This window comes from Ochotona princeps, chromosome 3, assembly GCF_030435755.1.
Source record: "Ochotona princeps isolate mOchPri1 chromosome 3, mOchPri1.hap1, whole genome shotgun sequence".
Taxonomy (NCBI): Eukaryota; Metazoa; Chordata; class Mammalia; order Lagomorpha; family Ochotonidae; genus Ochotona; species Ochotona princeps.
Window position 1 is genome coordinate 69,571,564 of NC_080834.1, and position 21,323 is coordinate 69,592,886.

The following is a 21,323-nucleotide window of genomic DNA, read 5'->3' on the forward strand; positions in this document are numbered from 1 at the left end:
ATGTCATGATTCCTGTAACAACTGACATTAAATGACATTTACTTCTGGAAATGGTCAGAATTTTTAAGATGAATCTTGGAGTGATCTTTGTATGATCTGTAAGACATGTTCTCAGAGACAATTAAGTCTAAATTGTCTTACATGTCAAGGTGTTTGTTTGATCTAACTTTGGAATTGGAGCCAAAATAATTTTCAAATGCATATTTTTTGACGACTGCTTTCTGGTGAAAGGAGAGCAAGCTGCGAGAACCACCTGGTGAAATCTCTGGAATGCTGATGCTTCTCCGGTACACTGGGAGAGATAAGCCTCCCAGCCTCTCAGAACTTGCTAACAGAGATTCAAAACTGAGAGCGCACCCTAATCTTCAGTGACCTGTCACCTTCTTCCATTTTTGAAATAAAACTGTCTTCTCACAGTTTGGTATCAACCAGAAATATTATTTCTTCCCCCTAAGCTTTTGTTCACACATTTGTATTTGTGTCTTTGAGAACACGAGGGGAAAAAGTATCTTGGTTTATCTTAAGTCTTAATTGCTCCATTCATTTCTCAACTTGTTCCTGAAAGAAAGGTTGTGTTATTGTTTCTGCTGACAAGGAAGATGAGTTACAGAGAAACTGGGTGGGAAGAACACAGTGACACCTAGCTCCTGATTGAACTGACCGAGCAACTGTTTTGTTTCAAAAGACCTTCATTATATCTATTGTTTATCCCTCAAAATTTGTCCCTGTACAAAGTTAGGTTGTCCAGTAGTTGAGTTCTTAGGAAGAAACACCAGAAAAACTGTGTTAATGTTACTTATATAGAGTATAGCTCTGAATGAAGATCAGTGTGGGCTATATGCTGCTTATCTTTAATGACAGTTGTTTTTTCTTTAAAGATCTAGTTATTTGAGAAGCAAAGTTACAGAAGGAGGTAGAGGAGGCAGAATAGAGATGATAGACATAAAGAATCTTCCATCTGCTAGCCCACTCTCCTAAGAGCTGTAACAGATGGATCTTAGCCATGTTTAGGCCAGCAGCTTAGAACTCCGTTTGGATCTCTATGCTGGCGGCAGGGATCCAAATATTTGGACCATCTTCTGTTGTCTTCCCAAGTTCATGAACAGGGAGCTGGAACTGATGTGGAGCACTTGGGACTCAAATCAGTTCTCACATGGGATACCAGCATTGCAGACCTAATCTGCTGCATGTACAAACCCATCAAACCTTTAATGTCATTTCTTAGGAGTTATAGTTTTTTCATAAGTAGGTCCTGAATGTATTGATATTGCTTGTTGGGCTTTGCAGGATAAAAGGTGATTTTTTTCCTCAGATATCAAGTGTTCCAGATGGGATGCATTTATTTAACAAAAGATTAATAACAGAAATACATGTTCATTAATGTATGCAGTGGAAAAATGCATGAAAGAAATCTTATTAATTGATTCTCAGATGATGGTTTAGGACTCTGTGCTGTGTAGCACCTTCAAGGAGAGAACAGTAAATTTGTAGGCGAAGGAGAACATCTGGGGGTTGCTTTGTAGAGGTCATAGGAAGCTTTGCCTGCAGATTCCCCTGACGCTGTCTCTTAGCTGACAAAAGTTTAGAACTGACTCCAGTGAGGGGAAATTTGTGCATGGAACGATAGGAAGAGTTTTCTTTTTTGTTTCTTTTCTGCTTATATTTACTCCTTACTAATTGTCTGCAGCTCAAAAGTCATTTTATGTCACATTGCCATATTTAGTTGTGATATTTTGTTTTGTTCAGTGCTAAAATAAGACGTTATATAGTCATCGATTTAATGCTTGGGGGCTATGTTAGACTAGTTTCGTTCTTTATTCCCATCTAATTCCCTCTCCCATTTTCCCCTACACTTTCTTCAGGTATCTGTGTGTGGTCAAGTCTCCATGACACTGAAAACCAAGCAGAACAGAGTGAGCTGAAGGCAGGTATGATTTGGGACTAGAGGCTTAAATAAAATGGTGGACGATGCTGGGAAAGCTGTTCTGCATACATGTTAGAGGCTCCAGGGGAGTGGGCTCATGTTTGAAAGTCTGGGAGAGAAGTCGATGAAGTTTAACCAGCGTAAATTAACAGTTTTATTTTGAAAAACATTTTATGATGTTTGTGGTATTCATTAGCTTTGCAAAAATCTGTGGTTTGTTAAAATAAATATTTGATGTTTAATCCTACTTTATAGAAATACTTTGCATTTTTGGGGAAAAAGAGCCTTCAAAATGTTTCTGGACTTCATAAAAATTGTATTATATTGTTGTGGACTTGGAAGGTTTTCTTCTTTCGATTTTCTGAATATATAACTCTGTGCGAGTCCATGCTACTGTATTCAATTGTGTTAAATTGCTGCAAAACAAATATTAATCTTCCTTTTGATGTGCATTTGTATTGTTTCCAGTTATTAGCAATGAAACATCAAATCCATGTAATGTAAATCATGGCCAAGAACCATGCAGATTCCCTTAGCCACAGGTGTCCTTGTTGGTCTCCCTAGTACATGGCGTCTTTCAGCAATAGGGATTCATTTACTTAAGAGGGTGATCCTGAGGAGTCTTTTGCTTCTCCAATAGATAAGAACCTAATGGTCAGTTGCATGTGGGGCTTCATCTAGGGGGAAGTCTTGGTAAAAATGTAGAGTCATATAATCCTCAGATGGACTGGAGCACGCATGGCTATCACACATCCTCTGAAGATCACTGCATTGCTGACCAATCAGGAACCTTCCTCGTATGTACCTCCCAGCCCCAATTTTCTGTCTGTACTCCCAGTGTGTCACCATTATAGTAAACTCCTTTGTTTGTCCTTCAATCATATTTCTTCCTAATTGGTCAGTTTTCTAAGCTAAATATAAAAATATACAGATACATATAATTTTTGAATCTCCGTTTGTGAAATCTCCCAAATGGAGATTTTTTTTAAATTTATTTAAACATGCTTTATTTATGTGTTTTTCTTTGATACTATGTCTTTTGTTATGTAGGGGCCTCAGCCTTGAACCGAAAAGGGGAAGAAATGACATTTATTTTCCTTTACAGTGTTTTAAAGTCTAAATTAAAAGCACCTTCTTAGAGAACTATTCCTTTTTTTCCCTATATAGATGATGGAGAGATATATGTCACAAAATACTCTTCCCTTGCTAAGCTTTTATTCTAGTGTTCCCAGTGGAGAACTTATTTATTTTTCTTCCAAAGTCAAAGAAGTAATTAAGCAATTGTGAAGTTTTGAATTTTATAGTTAAAAGCCTTGGTCTACCTGGTACTGATATGTGCAGCTAATATAAGCAGGATGCCCCATTACCTGATAGGATGAGGGATCAGCAGAGGGGTCACAGAAGGCATTACTATGACACTGACTGGCATTCAAGAACCATACTCGGGGCTAGAATGTGTAAGGCATACGTGGACCAATGCCCTGACACTCTGACCCCATTGGACGGTTTAGAAGGGCCGGTGGAGTCTATGCAGGAGGCATGACAGTCTATAGGACGCTCTGGGCTGACCAGAGCAGCCTCTGGCATAGTTAACACTGGCTGGCAACAGGCCTGGTTGGAGAGCGTGGTGGAGGCCTTGGCTGCGTGGAGCCTACCACTAAGGGGCACAGGAACTGGAGGGAGGCTGAGTTCTGGTCGGGTCACAGTTGTAATCCCTTGGCACAAATATCAATTCGGCTTTGACGCACCATGCCGGATTAGACCACAGCACAGTTTGGTGCTCTGGAGGACCAGGATAGACGTTGGACGGGCTCGGCTAGGCCTCAACCCCATCTGAGCCATATATGAGATATGCGTGGGTATGGACGAGCCGTGGCTGGGCTGAAACTCTCAACAGCAGGAACCAGAATGGATTGAAGAGCGGTGCTGGCCGAAGGACCTGCTGGAATGCGTGAAGCCCGACACCATGAAGGAGTCGGAGGGAGGAACCTGAACAGATCCTCTGACAGGACACTGACTCTACAAATAAACGCAGGAAGCATGGAGGTAAATAACCCAGAAGAGGCTTTGGAATGTGACCCACTGGAATACACTTGGCTCGGGTTGGGGCAGACCAGGCTGAGTCGGTTCACGTCATCCACTGGCAAGCCCAAGTGCTGAAACTGTGTGGGGGCCTGGCCGTGTTTGGTTGCGATAAAAAAAAAAAAAAAAAAAAAAAAAAAAAAAAAGTACAAAACACAAAATGCCAAGGTGAAATGGCCTGTGCTAGCAGGGAATGCAACACCCGACCAGCACTCCTCCCACTGGTTTAGGTGAGGGACAAGAGTGTGATGGGCAGAGCCGGGGAGAGATGCGATACTCATTGGTTCCAATAGAGGTCGGGGCTCAGAAGAGAACCAACCCAGGGGTTAAAACCATCAGCTGATCGGAGTGATGGATGGTGGCGGGCACTGTGCTTACTAGTAGTACATGTAGGAGCCTGGACTGGGAATGCCTCAAAGTTTTTTTTAGGGGGATTCCCCCGAACAAAATGGAGGAATCAAAGCATTAATCAAAAAAAGATGGAAAATATCCATTTAGATTTGATCTTAGTGTATGGTGAGAGATGTGGGTCTATCTTTTTGTTTCTGCAGGCTATCAACCAGTTGTCCCAACAGCATTTATTGAACAGACCTTCCCATTTGCTTGGATTGTTGTCTGTCTTTTTGTCAAAGATTAATTGACTGTATCTATGTGGATTACTGTCTGGTGATTCTATTCTGCTCCATTGATCTTCCTCTCTATCTTTGTGCCAGTACCACGCTGTTTTGATAACCACTGCCCTATAGTATGTCCAGAGGTCTGGAACTGTGATTCCCCCTGCTAACTTCCTGTTCTTCAGGATGGTTCTGGCTATTCGTGGTTTTTTGTGCTTCCAGATGAACTTTTGGATCATTGTTTCCAGTTCCATGAAGAATGTTTTGGGCAGTTTGATTGGAATTGCGTTGAATGTATATATCGCCTTTGGCAATATAGACATTTTAATGATATTGATTTTACCTATCCAGGAGCATGGGATGTTACTCCATCTTTTGAGGTCTTCTTCAATTTCTTTTTTAAGTGGTTTGTAGTTTTCCTCAAATAGGTCTCCTACATTTTTGGTTAGGTTAATTCCCAGATACTTCATAGTTTTCTCTGTTATTTTGAATGGTATTTTGCTGCTTAGATCTTTTTCCAACTTTGGGTTGTTTGCATACACTATGGCTGTTGATTTCTGTTCATTAATTTTGTACCCTGCCACACTCCCAAACTCTCGTATAAGTTCTAGGCGTCTCTGTGTTGAGCCTCTTGGCTCTTCTATGTAAAGAATCATGTCATCTGCGTATAGTGAAAGTTTGACTTCTTCATTTCCAATTTGGATTCCTTTGATTTCTTTTTCTTGTCTTATGGCCTCAGCGAGTACCTCTAGGACTATGTTGAATAGCAGTGGAGAAAGTGGACATCCCTGTCTTGTTCCAGTTCTTAGTGGGAAGGGTTCCAGTTTTTCTCCATTCAGTATGATGCTGGCGTTGGGTTTTTCATATATTGCTTTGATTATGTTGTGGATTTTTCCATCTATGCCTACTTTGGTTAGGGTTTTTAGCAGGAAGTGGTGTTGGATTTTGTCAAAAGCTTTTTCAGCGTCTATTGATAGACCCACATCTCTCACCATACACTAAGATCAAATCTAAATGGATAAAAGACCTAAACCTACATCCAGAAACCTTCAAACTTTTGGAAGAAAATGTTGGAAACACACTGCAACACTTAGGAGTAGGCCCTCACTTCCTAAAAAAGACTCCAAATGCAGTAGAAATCGAGACCAAAATAAACAATTGGGACCTCATCAAACTAAGAAGCTTCTGTACAGCTAGAGAAACAATCAACAAAGTAAAAAAGCAACCCACAGAATGGGAGAAGATCTTTGCGCACGACATAGGTGACAGAGGGCTAATTTCCAGAATATACAAAGAACTACAAAACAACCAAAATGTCAAAACAAACAAGCCACTCAAGAAATGGGCACAGGAAATGGGCAGACATTTCACAAAGGAACAAACCCAAATGGCAAACAAGCATATGAAAAAATGCTCAAGCTCCCTGGCAATAAGGGAAATCCAAATGAAGACAACCTTGAGGTACCACCTAACTCCAGTAAGGATGGCACACATACGTAATACCACCAACACTTGTTGGCGAGGATGTGGGGAAAAGGGAACCCTTCTCCACTGCTGGTGGGACTGCAGATTGGTACAGCCTCTATGGGAATCAGTTTGGCGAATACTCAAGCAACTGAAAATCAACATGCCATATGATCCAGCAATAGCACTCCTAGGGATATATCCAAAACATCTCCTACTCAAGAAACCAACATGCACGTCAATGTTCATAGCAGCACAATCTACAATCGCAAAAACCTGGAAGCAGCCAAAATGCCCATCAATAGAAGACTGGATAAGGAAGCTATGGTTCATCTACTCTATGGAATACTACTCAGCTATTAAAAAAAACGAAATGCAGTTCTTTGTGGACAAATGGGCCCGACTGGAATCCATCATGCTAAGAGAAATGAACCAATCCCAAAAGGTTAAATACCACATGTTTGCCTTAATCTGAGATGAAAAGATGACAACCTGATAGTACCTGTATATTGTAATATTATTGCAATCTCTAACAACCTGTATCCAATACAATAAGATAATGTGATATAATCTATAAACCAACAATTAATGTCAGAATACTTAAGATCTACATCGAAAAACTGTAAAACCTACTATACCCTCAATACGTTATGTTAATCCGTAATGGGGGGGAGTGCAGGGAAGCCTTTCAGGACCATAAAAAGAGTGAGGAAAAAGTATAATATAGCCTATCATGATCAAATCTGGTAATTCATAGACAACAGACTCAAAGCAGCACTAAACAATAGTAAAACTACTATACCAATGCATGAGGGGGGAATCGGGTGCGATCCTGACAACCTCTTAACAGGAGGTCATGTGCGTGGAGCAGGGGGGCACTCCAGGGTAGAGCAGATGGCAAGGAGAAAGCCTGGATCCCAACCATGAAGACTCCCAGACCTTCACCACAAACTACTAATACGAGCAACAAGGACTATATCCCAACTGCCAAGGAGGCCACAGGGAATTGGTTGCCCTCGGAGGCCGAGTACTCTGAGGTCACCCACCCCTAACCGGAGCTCCCGCAGGGGATGGAAGAAGTCCAAACACTACCGCGCAGAAACCAACGTCATTGGAATGACAACCAGAAGCCCTGAGCGGTCCGCAGAAACAGAAGAACAATAAACGTCCCTCGGGACCAGGGAGGAGAGCTTTCTCTGGACCGAGCCTGGCTCCGCCTCTGGACCCCCACCCTCCCTTGCAATGACCATCAGGATCGCTCCGAAAACCCCTCACAGCAAACAAACAATCATACAAACTAAAAAAAAAACCTAAAATAAATAGACAAACAACAAAAAGTAGAGCTTGAAATCCGACAGGAAAGAGCTGGCATGGATTGGCTAATGCCTCGCTGGGTAGGACACAAAGATTAGTCACTCCTTACCATGGTGTTGGGGACTTTCCTGCACACCCCCCCCCCAAAAAAAAAAAAATGTTCTGCACCTTAACTGCTGACAAATGTCTTGTTAGAGTTACAAGCCAGTCTAGATTATCCTAAAATCTGCCAAGATCAGTAAAATTAGACTTCAACACAACAAATGGCTAAATACTAAAATGAAACAGACACGAGACAGCTGAATGGTACCTTATAGCCATTTTAAGGTATATAGCAGCTGGTCCTGTATATGAACTAAAATTGAAATGTCAATGAGCTAATCATAGGTTGTGGTTAAGAACTTGCTTCTTTTTTGTTTTGTATTGTTTTGTTTTGTTTTTTTTAACATACTGGTTACGCAAAACCTTGTCAATTCCATAATGTTACAAATTGCTGTTAATGTTATATTGAGACTCTTAATTGACTGGGATGATATTCTACCAGCTCTGACTTTGGACCAGAAATGGTCTCCCCAACAAACTGTTCAACCCATCTGGACAATGAGTAGCTGGACTCTATGCTGGGTATATGTTTGCAAGGAAAGAATCTTGATGGAATTTGAACTGTAATACTGCATCAAGGTGGAGGAATCCACCAGGGGGGAGGGGTGTAGGGAGGGGTGGGGGGATTCCCAGAGCATATGAAACTGTCACATAATGCATAATAATTAATAAAAAAAAAAAAAAAAAAAAAAAAAACACCTGACTGTTTAAAAAGGCCATCAAAACACACACCTATTAAATTTCCAGAGGGTAGTAATGCAGCTGGTCTCACATGACGCATGTAATTCATAACTGAGCACAATTAGATTAAAGTCTTTGGCAGAACTCAGGTATGGTCAAGCTGAGGCACTTGCACATAGTAGCCCATTAGAAAGCAATTTTAGGTTTTTACGAGGCAGTGGAGTAAACTGCTCACACCAGGAATGTTTCAGTTGAAAGACATCAACTATTTCTCGGATGATATCAATACAGTTTGAACAAGAAAGGAGGCACCAACAAAATTCCACATAAAGCGAAGATGGAATATTCAGAAGAATGTTTAAACTGAATGATGCTTGCCACATGCACAAGAACGTTAGCTTTATGGAGTTCTTTATAGTAAGTAAGCTGAAATCTGTGGATACAGCAGAAAATGTTGGGCCTGGCCTGATGCCTCATTGGCTAAATTCTTGCCTTGCATGTGCTGGGATCCCATATGTGAGTCAGTTCATGTCCCAGCTGTTCCATTTACCATCCAGCTCCCTGCTTGTTACCTGGGAAAGCAGTAGAGGGTAGGCCAAGGCCTTGGGACCCTGCACCTGCATGGGAGACACAGAAGAAGCTCCTGGCTCCAGCTGTTGTGGCAACTTTGGTAGTGAACCACAGGATGAAAGAACGAATTTTCTGTATCTCTTTCTCTCTGTGAATCTCCCTTTCAAATAAAAATAAGCAAATCTTTAAAAAAAAAAAAAAAAAAAAAAAAAAAAAGATGGAAAATAGAGTAGATGAATCAACCACCTCAGCTTTATGCTTGCAGCGGAAAACTGGACAAGGGGAAACCCTAAGACGGACTATGTCAATCAGTGGACTCTGCACCAGCCTCATCGTACCTGGACTGTTGCTGATGATATGTTGGAGCTTCTAATTGATCGAGGTGACGCTCTGCTGGCTCTGCCTACAAACCTGAGAGGGCCTCCCTAAGAGGCGGTTGAACTTGAACTGGACAAGTGGGATGCTGGACTCTGTATGGTGTAAACTTTTAATTAGGGAATCTCAACGGAACTTGAGCTGTGGTTATGCATCAAGGTGAAGGAATTCATGATGGGGGAAGGGTTTGGGGTGAAGGGGGGGGAAATCCCAGTACCTATGAAATTGTGTCATGTAATGCAGTGTAATTAATGAATAAATGAATATTTAAAAAAAAAATATAAGCTTTTAATTCCATGTCGCTGCTATAAAGAAAAACATATTTGCACGTTATTAAATCATTTCTATTAAATCATGTGTTACACATTCTAATGATGTGTATGATCATTAACTCCATATGTGTAACACCCATGAAGGTGGGATTGGTGTATCGACTCTGTTTTCTTGCTGTGAGTTTGATTACTCCTTTGCCAAACTTTTATATATATATATATATATTTCAAAGATTTATTTATTTATTTATTGGAAAGCCGGATATACAGAGAGGAGGAGAGACAGAGAGGATGATCTTCCATCAGATGATTCACTCCCCAAGTGGCCGCAATAGCTGTTGCTGAGCCAATCCAAAGCCAGGAGCTAGGAGCTCTTTTGGGTCTCTCATGCAGGTAGGGGGTCCCAAGACTTTGGGCCATGCTCGACTGCCCTCCCAGGCCACGAGCAGGGAGCTGGATGGGAAGTGGGGCTGCCAGGATTAGAACCAGTGCCCATAAGGGATAATGGCACATGCAAGGTGAGGACTTTAACCACTATGCTATTGTGCCAGGCCCCAAACTTATATTTTTAATTGTTGTATGTATTTTTTTTAAATATTTTTTTTTTATTATTATTGGAAAGCCGGATATACAGAGAGGAGGAGAGACAGAGAGGAAGATCTCCCATCCAATGTTTCACTCCCCAAGTGAGCCGCAACGGGCCGGTACGCGCCAATCTGATGCCGGGAACCAGGAACCTCTTCCAGGTCTCCCACGCAGGTGCAGGGTCCCAAAGCTTTGGGCCGTCCTCAACTGCTTTCCCAGGCCAGAAGCAGGGAGCTGGATGGGAAGTGGAGCTGCCGGGATTAGAACCGGCGCCCATATGGGATCCCGGGGCTTTCAAGGCGAGGACTTTAGCCGCTAGGCCATGCCGCCGGGCCCAATTGTTGTATATTATAGTAATTAAGATAAAAGTGGAGTGTAATATGAAATTGATACTCTTTTCTGTTCTGTGTATGAATGCATATATTCCATGCATATAACCACTTTTAGGTTTTAATGAAATAAATGTTATCCATTTTTCTTGTCAACCTGTGTTTTGCCATGATTGTTGGCATGACCCTATGATGAGTGAGAAAATACATCCCAGTTTTCTACCCCTACAATGTTTCTAATATTAAGGTCACTAGTATGTTTCCATTTGACTAAGTTCTGACTTTAGCAGAATCTTCAGGATCTACACAAATAGATCACTTCATGCCTGCTAGCTAGCTTTTTGTAAGATATCTGCTTTTATGCTTGCTTTGGCAGCACATATGCTAAAATAGAATGATTCAGAGAAGATTAGCGTGGCTCTGCACAAGGATGGGACGTAAATTTGTGAAGTGCCCCATATTTTTCCATCACCAACTTTCATGTTCTACTTGTACAGACTGAGACTCGAATTGCAGACTGGCGAGAAGGGACTCTTCATGGAATCTACCTTAAACAAAAGCTCCAGGATGCAGCAGAGCAGCTAAAATAGTATGAAATGAACACCACTCCTAAAGGCTGGTCCTGCCACTGGGACAGGGCCTCTGGAAACAGCTTCTCCTGATTAACCCCAGTGAAGTCAAGAAAAACTTCGTGGCTGAAGATGTGGGTGAAGAACAAGATTACTACCCTCTTCGGTAGCGATCATACAGTATATTTCTATGTGAACGCACAGGATGAATCTCAGTGGGAGTTCCCAGATGGTAGGGCAGAAGAAAGAAATCCACGCCCAAGAAATTGGAGTCTTCTTAGGCAGACCTGGAAAGACAAAACTGGTACTGATTCAAATTCTACAGAATCCATTGAGAATTCTACAGGTTCCCCTCCTTAAGTAAGATGTTCCTGAGCTTCAGCCTCATTAACTTTGGAAATGCCTCCACCCCTGCCTGTGCCTGAGTCCCTGCCCCAGCTGCTACCTCCTGTAGAGGGGGAGTTCCAGGAGGTGGAAATGGAGTACCAGGGCAGTGGGGAACCTCCAGCCCCAGAATAAAGCAGGATACACTTTGGAAACCAACACCACAAACTACAGTTGTCACTAGCCAGAGTTCAGCTGATTCCGCCTTTTATAGTTCTCCTAACATTAAAGCGATAAAGAGAAAAGCTACGGAAATGAGCAGTGCAGTGGTTCAGAGATAAGTGACCGTTGGCAGTTCTCCAGTCCTCTTCAGCCAGCTAGCTATAGCTTCAGGTCACCAGGCCACAGGGGCTGGGCACCAGGCAATACCAATTAGCCATCCAGCAACAGGAATGTGTCATCAGACCAGAGCAACGAGCCCACAGTCCAGTTACCTGGGACTGGCAGCAACACCTGCAACTATGAGTTAGACCCGCTGTTCTGTCCTGCCTCCTCCCCCTCCTCCATTTGCCACCACCTGAAAAAATGAAAAAAGGAAAGAAAGAGAAGGCAAAGAAAAGTAAAACCGAAATGCCATCCTTGGTCAGAAAGTGGCAGAGTATCCAGCGTGAGTTAGATGCAGAGAACTCAAGTTCCAATGAAGAGGACAGGGAATCAACAGCACAGAAGTGAATGGAAGGGTGGAAGCAGCAGCCGGTTGGTGACTTAACAGAAAAGAATGCTAATGTTGAAGCCCTTTCTGCGCAAGGATAAAGAGAAGGAAAATATCTCCAAATACATCGTTGAATTCTTTTAGGAATTTTGTCCTTGTATATTCAGTTTGGAGTCTTAAAACCAGTGTTGTCCTTGTCAGATAAATGACAAATGTTTCAGTGGCAAGCATATGCACTTCCTGAGCATATGCTCACAATTCTTTCACATTTGTGAAATGTGATTTTTCTGCTCTCCTGAAGGGAGAGGTTATTGAATTGTTTGGGCCTGGCTGGAAAACATTGCCTGTTGGGTGTATTAAGCTCATCGCTGAAAACCGTGATGAGTATGACAGCGTGAGGGGTCACAACAGAAAGCACAGAATTCTCCTGCCTGAAAACTCGCTAACTTCTGCCTCAGAGCAGGTACAATTCAGGCAGCTCTATGTGAATCATGCAGGAGTAGGACTGTCAGAGCCGCTTACTGACATCTCCCTCTATCTGCCACTCCTGAAGTGCTGGTCTTGGTGGACCTGGCACTGTGCACATCTCACACACACTCAGTGTTGTATGTAAAGGTTAACTTAGGCAGAAATAGCAACCCATGTCCCCATTACTGATATTTGAGCATTTATCCCTAAAGTATGTGGAGTAGCTGTATGAAGGGCCACTCTGGGGAGTGATGTGTCTCCATTACCTAACTTTGTTCCAAAATTCATGTGTGTATGCATGTGTTCTCCACACAATTCCAGTATTTAAAAAGCAGTTTATGTTCTGTACCTTTTGTTGTATCACAATCAGGTAAAATTCATTTTAAACTGAGGAAAACGGGTCCAGCGCAGTAGCCTAGTCACTCAAGTCCTTGCCTTGCACATGCCAAGATCCCATACAGGCTCTGGTTCATATCCTGGAGGCTCCACTTCAGTTCAGCTCCCTGCTTGTTGCCTAAGGCAGTCGAACAAGGCCCAAAGTCTTGGGACCCTGTACCTATGTGGGAGACCCGGAAGAGGTTCCTGGCTTCAGGTCGGCTCAGCTCTGGCCTTTGTGGCCTCTTTGGGAGTAAATCAGTGGACAGAAGATCTTCCTCTCTGTCTCTCCTCTTCTCTGTATATCTGACTTTCCAATAATTATAAAATAAATCTTTAAAAAACTGAAGAAAAGGTAACTTGTGTTTTAAGGCTATTTATATTTCTCCACTTTATGACCATGTAAATTTGTGTACATATGCACTAATAAAGTGGTTTTTATAAAACAAGAAAAGATACTCTTTTACTTACTTCTTATCTTAAGTGAAATGTTCTTAAACATCAGGATTATCAACATAGTTTGTTCAGCTGAAGATAACCGGACATCACCCTCAGAATTTCTGATTCACTGATCTGTGGTAGGGGTCCAAGGATTTGTATTTTTATGAAGTTCCTTAGAGAAATTGATGTTACTATTCTGGGTCTGGGAACCACGAATCGGAAACCGCAAATATCACAGACTACCTTTGTGCAATTCCATCAATTTTGCTCCTTTTGGTTTCCATATCACATTACATTCATGAGGTATGTTGAATTTGATTTCTTTGTGGTGGAAATTCATTACAAATGGTGAAAACAAGTTTGGCTCTTGTCTCATGAAAGAAGAATTTTCACGTAGATAATTTCAGTGAGCAAAGCAAAATTTATTAAACATGTAAACCTTTTCCCACAGTGTCAGAAGGTAGATTTTCAAGAAGGACTCGAAAAATCATGTAATTGCTTCCAACACTCACAGGCTGGAATTATTTTTTAAAGATTTATTTATTTTGATTGGAAAGGCAGATATACAGACAGACGGAGAGGCAGAGCGAAAGATCTTCTATCTGCCAATTCACTCCCTAAGTGGCTAGAGCTGAGCAGATGTGAAACCAGATCCGGGAACTTCTTCCAGCTCTCCCACAGGGGTGCGAGGTCCCAAGGAGCTGGGCCATTCTCTACTGTTTTCCTGGGCCACACACAGGGAGCTGGAAGGGAAATGGGGCAGCCAGAACTCAAACTGGTGCCCACATGGGATCCTGGCACAAACAAGTAGACAATTTAGCCATTAGATTATTGCATCAGGCCACAGGCTAGAATTCTAACTCTGTCTAGCTTGTGCAGAAGAAGTCATCAGAGGGTGTGATAGACCACTGCGTCCTACTTTCAAGATAAGCTGAACTTTCAAGTACTGAGATTTCTTTTTGCTTCCTCATGGTAAATTCAAAGTCATATGGTTTGATGATTTGATTTGGTCCAAGTTAGCTTTAGGAGAGACACTTCACATTTCCTCAAAGAAACTTCCTTTTTTCTATTTGTTGATAAAATTGATATTAAGAGTGAGATATTCACACTCCAATTGGGGCTTTACCTAACTACCAGGAAGCTTTTCCAAAGAAGCAAAAGAGGGGAAAGCAAGATTTTCAATTTTCAAAGCAAAATTTCACTAGGGACATTGACCCTAAGTGTCCTTTAGTCCAACTGACTCCTTATACTTTGTGGTGATAGTCAGTTGATTTTTTAAATTATTTAAATGATATAGAACACAAATACAAACACAGAGAGAATTTCTACCCACTGTTTTATTCCCCAAATGCCTGCAGACCTAGAGTAGGACCAGGCTCAAGCCAGAATCCAGGAATTCGATCCAGGTCTCCTACATGGGGAGCAAGGTCCTTCTATCACCTGCTGTCTCAATCCGTATTAACCAAGTACTTGAACCTGAAACAGAGTAGCTGGGTCTTGAACCTGAAACACCGTGATGTGGACATCTTAAGCAGTGACTTAACATGTATGCTAAAGCAGGTAATGTATTAAGCTTCTTGTGTAATAGTCTTCAGAATTCCTTTTTTTTTTTCTTGTGCAATCACCACTAGTTTATCCATAAAATAGGAAAACAATACTCTTGCTGAAATATAGAGGTTTACAGCATCCTACAATGTTACCATGTTTTCTCTCATGCCAATTTCCTTTCTGTTCCACTTACCTATTACCTACTTATCCTGTCAGAGACAAGCAGGTTTTGTTTTTTACGCCACAAATTTACTGCCATCCTTAAATTTCACATAAATTGGTTTATAAAAGATGTATGGCTTTTTGAGTTTCATGAAGGTTTATGTATATGTGTATGTGTGTTACCTATGTATAGAAGAGCAAAAAAAGGCAAGGGAAAATTCAAAGCTTTTAATTCCAGAAAGGAATGGGAAACACCATGTAATAACTTGTTATAGGTGACTATTCATTTATAAAGCAATTACTTAAAATTGTTAGGAGTAATGTGGAGACTTAAGGTATACTCCCAGTTTTTTTTTTTTAACTGCTAGCAATTTCCTGACTTATTAGCTGTATCTATAATTTATTTGCTTTGGTTTCCGTGGAGGCTTGTTCTAACTGAACATCATAACTAATAAAATATTCTTCAAGTTCTTTCCGTTAGCTTTGCAGCTGTATTTCCATCAAATGAAGGAAACATTTTAAATCCACATGTGGAGTGTCAGATCCAAGGATGCCAATTTTCACTTACTCTTTGAACTTCTGCAGGGGAGTACATTTTGGGAAACTTATTTTTCATTTACTCTGTTGTTCCACCACAAATCTACATAACAGATGCAATTATATGAACAAAAATCACATGAATGTCACCACCTATGTCAAGTCCTCCAGTAAGCACAGGCAAAAGAATATGAACAAGACGGATACATGCTCTCCCTACCTTGATGGCAAAGATTTGTAGGGAAGACAAATAAGTAAAGATGCTTGAATAGTAAAACACGGTATGATACATGAAGCTGTGATCTTGCTCAGGTGCCGCTGATGACTACATGAGATCTGTCAGGGAAAGGATTCAGCAACACATGAACAAATTTAAAAATGTGGCAATATGCATATATAAAGGAAAGAGGAAGCATACCCACATGAGATTCAGAAATCCCTGCTCTTCACACAACTGTCCTGATGTAAACTGTCAAATTTATTTAATCCATGAATATTTAGGGTAAGTATTTTGTTTAGAATCCAGATTCAGAAACACAAGCAATACAGACCTATATCCCTCTGGAACTGTTAGTCCCTAAAGGAAGTAAAGGAAGCAAGCTCTGAGCTTAAACACTAGACACTGGGTAATAAAAAATCAACAACACTACAAGTGAACATTCAGAAAGAATTAATGACCTTGCAAGGTAAAACATTGTCCAAGAATAGGTGAATGTGACAGCAGTTAGAAGCCCTTACTCCCTGAAAATAATAATAACCAAAAAATCCATTTTGTCTGCAGTCTGAAATGCAAGCAATGATCAACTGTTGTACACTAGAATAATAGCATCTTTGGCAGTAATGCCTGCAAAGATAACATGGCACTAGCAGGAGGCCTGCCTAGAGCATGCTAGGGGGGCTGCAATGCAATACTTCCTGTGCTTGTGAGATAATGGGATACGTTTCTTCTTGGCCACCTGTTATGCCAAACAAAATCTCCTAAGGGATAAAATCTCTAGTCAACCTGTCATCTTCATTTACCAACCTGGATATTCCTCTTCTTAACCTATTTTTTTTGGTTTTAGTTATTATTCATTTCTCACAACTAAAATGCAAACATTTCTCTAATAATTATTGTGATTATAAAGTAACATCTGCAATTGAAGAAAATAGTGCTAAAATTTTCAGTTTACTTTTTTGTTTGCCTGTTATTTTTTTAAGATTTATTTTTATTACAAAGTCAGGTATATATTAATATATTAATATATAAATATTAAGATTTATTTATTTTATATACATTAATGTATATAATTTATAAATATTGAGATTTATTTTATTGTAGTCATATATAAAAATATATATACTTATATATGTCTATATAAAGAGATATAAAGAGGAAGAAAGACAGGAGGAAGATCTTCAGTCCAATGATTCACCCCCCAAGCGGCCGCAACGGCAAGAGCTGTGCTGATCCAAAGCCAGGAGCCAGGAGCTCTTCCGGGTCTTCCATGCAGGTGCAGGGACCTAAGGCTTTGAGCCATCCTCAACTGCTTTCCCAGGAGACAAGCAGGGAGCTGCGTAGGAAGTGGGGCTGCTGGGATTAGAACCAGTGCCCAGATGGGATCCAAGTGCATTCATGGCAAGGGCTTTAGCTGTTAGACCACTGTGCCTGGCCCCAATTATTTGTTCTTTAATGCAGCATCTTCTACTTTAGTATTGTCATCTTTCTTCAGACCTTTGTTGAAAAGATGACTGGAAAATTAACACTGATAAAATGAGTGTGTTAGGAGAAAAGGCGAAGAAAGAAAATTTGCAAATCTTTCCTCTAATGTTATCACACTTAATCATGCTTACAGGCTTCACAAAACAATAATAATAAAAAAGGAAGCTTCACAGGCTTTTTTTCCTGCAGAAAGGAAGGTCAAAAGCACCTTGTATGTGAGATAAAGAGTCATGAAGTTCATGTGCAGCAATTAAAAATTTGTTAGCATAAATTAAAAATTTTTGAGTTAATCAGAAGCCAATTTTAAGTCTGGGTAGGGAAAACGTGCTTAGCGGTGTACCTACTTACTTGTCATTGGTATATTTTTCAGTTTTTAAAAATGCTTACAGCCACTATTCACAGAATATACTAAAGGTACTAAATTTTAGAGATCAGTGCAAATAGCATATGCCCTTTGGTATATCACTCAAAAAAATTGGAAGTCACAAAAATATCTTACTCAGAAACAAACATTATTAGATAATTAAAATGAAATAAGTCTTTGGGGCCCTATTTAGAAACATTAATGTGTGGGAGAAAACTGAGAATCCTTAAATTTTCTGAAGGTTATTTCATTTTATATCCTATAACTAGCTCACTTATCTGTCTTTCTACACTTGAAAATCAATTGACTAATAATTATTTCACAAATGTTCTGCATTTTAGTTGCATATCTACTTCATAAGCTTATACTGGAGTAATCCTTTTGCACTGAGCTGAAGAAATAGAACAAGGGAATTGATAGGTAGTTTTCAAGGTTTAGCAAATTAATAATTATTGCTTTGTCTCCCGACCCCTAGGTAGTTGCATGTGGATTTTAATCAGTGAGTAGTCAGGAGTAAAGAAAGTGTTGTCACACTAAGTTTAACTTGTACTGACTGGTTGATTTAAGCAGTAGGCAGTCAGAATTATTGACATCTGATTCCAGGATATCCATGGAAAACTAAAGGTGGAATATTGAGATCACCGCTGACCACCCGCTGGTGGAATAATATCAGCAAGTTGTCCAAAGGTGTAATAGAAGCTTTATAGGAAAATCTGCTCCTGCGACCCTTTTGAGTAGTGTAGAGGGAAGAAGGAGGAAGTGAAAAGGGCGGGCTGAGATATGTGTTGGGGAGTGTTAGACCTCTCTGGACACCAGGACTGGCAAAGGGCCTGTCTGTGCCCTAGTTAGGTAAGGAATGTCCGTTCAAGTGTGTCATTGGTCTGCTGGAATCTTGCCAGGCTGGTGACATAACTGGCTGCTGTGGTCCCTCCCTGCTCTGGGCTGAAGCCTGAGCCATCTCCTGGGTCTAGAGTTAACCCAGCTCCTCCACTCCTGTGCCTTGAGTAACCATCAATCATAATGTGAACTAGCTGTACTAGTAAAGATAGAGGAATGCAAGAGTAAATTTGTATTAACAAACCATCTTTCATTACAATATCTTAAAACAATATCAAACACATGTAGCAATTAGAAGAAAATTCTTTATTATTAAAACATTAAGATGCTGACTAATTCGCTTCATAACTAACTCAAAAACATTTGCTATATTGAGGTGAAGTTCCAGGATAGGGAAAACAAAATATAATATGTAACATACAAAAAAACTCAACATATGTCAACTTGCCAAGAGCATTGATATTCCAATCCTTTAATATGCTGAACCTAGTGATTTTTAATGTGAAAATCAAGACAACACCAAAGTGGAAACTGAGGTCTGAAATCTTTTCAACTAGACCTGGAGATGCAGTGAGCCAAAGGTGAAAGATAGGATTTTAGGGTCTAAAGAGTGGGGTATGTCTTTTTTTTCCCTCTTTTCTCTCTCTCTAGATATGAATCACACACACACACACACACACACACACACACACATTATTGGAAAGGCAGAGAAAGAATGAGATACAGAAAGATCTTTCATTTGCAGATTTAACCCTGAAGTGGTTGCAATGGCCAATCTGAAGCCAGGAGCCAGGACCTGCTGGGTGTCCCACATGGGTGCAGGTCCCGAGGCTTTGAGTTGTCCTCTGCTGCTTTCCTAGACCACAAACAGAGAGCTGGAAGGGAAGTAGGGCAGCCAGAACAGGAACTGGTACCCACATGGGATCCTGATGCATGCAAGGTGGTGATATAGCCACCGAGCTGAGCTGTCTGTTGGGGCACCTCCAGGGGTGGGAGTGTGGTGGGGCTTGGGGGTATAGTGAGTGGTGGGGGATGGTTATTCCTTTAAGCATCATTTTAAGCTGTGTAAAATAGCCATGCGATTGATTTCTGTCAAAGCATTTAATACGGAGAAAGCACTATTCTTAGATGTTCTACTCTGAATCATATTGGGTTATGAAGTCTTGGAGCTGGATGGCTCTTCCTAGCTATCAGTCCCCATAGAAATTTAAACCAACATTCAATCTGTGAAGATTGACATTTCATACCTGCACACAATACTAAAATACATAATAATAATGTAGAGCAAAATTGGTTGAGAAAATTGTACAGATTGTTTATGTATAATTCTCCATTACATCTCATTTATACCATTTTCTAACATGCAATAATGCTTCACAATATGTAACTACAAAGAAAGAGGCTGTCAAAAGTCTTACTTTATTTTATTGCATTTCCATTTCTTTTAACCTGTAGAGTAATTCTGTGTTACATCATTTTAAGTGATTTCTTCTGTTACGTGTGTGTGTTTTTAAGGTACGTTGAACTTTTAAGATAATAAAGTTTGACACATTATTCAAAGTTTTCTACAATTGCTTACCTATGACAATGACACAAACTGTTTTCTTACTTTTTTTGGCTCTGAAACTTGCAAAGGTGCCAGAAGCTAATAAATGATGGGTGAATCTCATAAATGTAATAAATACATAATAACTAACTAACTGAATAATATGTATCTTCACTATTGAATTTCTTGGGAAATGTGTGTTTAGGGAGAAGAGATACAAGTTGACAGTTTTTAAAGTGCTTTATAAAAGGATCCATTTAAATATAATATATTGCTATTATTCTACAGGCAAGTACCTCCCTATAAGTACCTGTCAGCACTTCTATTGGAAGCCTTCATTATGAGGGTGTATAACTCTAAATTGTGCTGTCAGCTGAAAAATGGTATATGAAGTTTCAGTGCCACTGCCATTTTTTTCAACATTTGGAATCACAGAATTCTTGTTTGTTTGTTTCTTCACATGTGGACATTAAGCCAAAGCAGAAGTGGGTAATTGCCAATGCTATCAAATTTTATTCCATCTGAATAAGATGATATTTCCTAAGAAATCAAAACTGCCAGCACTAAGAAGTGTATGTAAATAGATTTTTGTGATTCTGCTTTATGTCAGCGTTTTGGTCAAACTTAATGCATAGGTGATTGCTGTAATACCTGCTTCCAAGTCATTTGGAGAAAAATAATTATGCCTGGGGCTCTAGAATAATTTCAGTTCTGAACTAGAGATGCAAAAGTATTAACAATCACACCTACTGAGATGAACTATCTACCAGTGACATTTAAAACTAGCCTATTCATTACTATTCTTTATGTGCTAGATGTTTATTTCAGGAATTTATGGCAAACATCTGATCCAAAAGTAGTTATGTTCTTGACAACAAAACGTGATAAAGAAGCTGTAGAGAGCAATGAAAATTGATGTGGATAGAGTGATAAACAGTAAAAGAGAACCATTAAGGGCCAAATGATTGGTAAAGCCTAGAGAGAAGGAACTGAGGGCTAAATTGAAGTGCAGGTTGATGATTTCACAGGTGCAATCTGCCAGTTCTTCCCAATATTTTTGGTTAGCTTCCAGTTGAAATATAAAGATAACTGACTGGGTATTGGGTCTGAGGTTATTCTGCAGTTGTGAGAGAAAAAGAAGTGCTATAATTTGTGTTTTCAGGAAACATAATAGACAATGTAGTAACATCAACAATTTCCAAGTCAGGTTTACAGAGGGTATATTAACAGAACTGAGCAAAATAAAAATGAATGAGAGTGAAATGTGTGTCTGCCATTGTTGCATAGCATATTATACTGTCAGTTGCAATGACAACATCTCAAATGAGCACCGTTCTGAGTTTCAGCTGCTCCACTTGCTATCCAGTTCTGTTAATGACCTGGGAAATGCAATGGAAGGTGGTCCAAAGACTTGGACCTCTGCAAT

General features: G+C 40.2%; 2 pseudogenes; both read left to right on the forward strand.

The window, feature by feature from the left end:
* The first annotated feature begins 2,662 nt into the window (after nt 1–2,662).
* LOC131479859 (formin-binding protein 4-like) lies at nt 2,663–12,122 on the forward strand (annotated as a pseudogene).
* LOC118758951 (U6 spliceosomal RNA) lies at nt 10,677–10,777 on the forward strand (annotated as a pseudogene).
* Nucleotides 12,123–21,323: the final 9,201 nt, after the last annotated feature.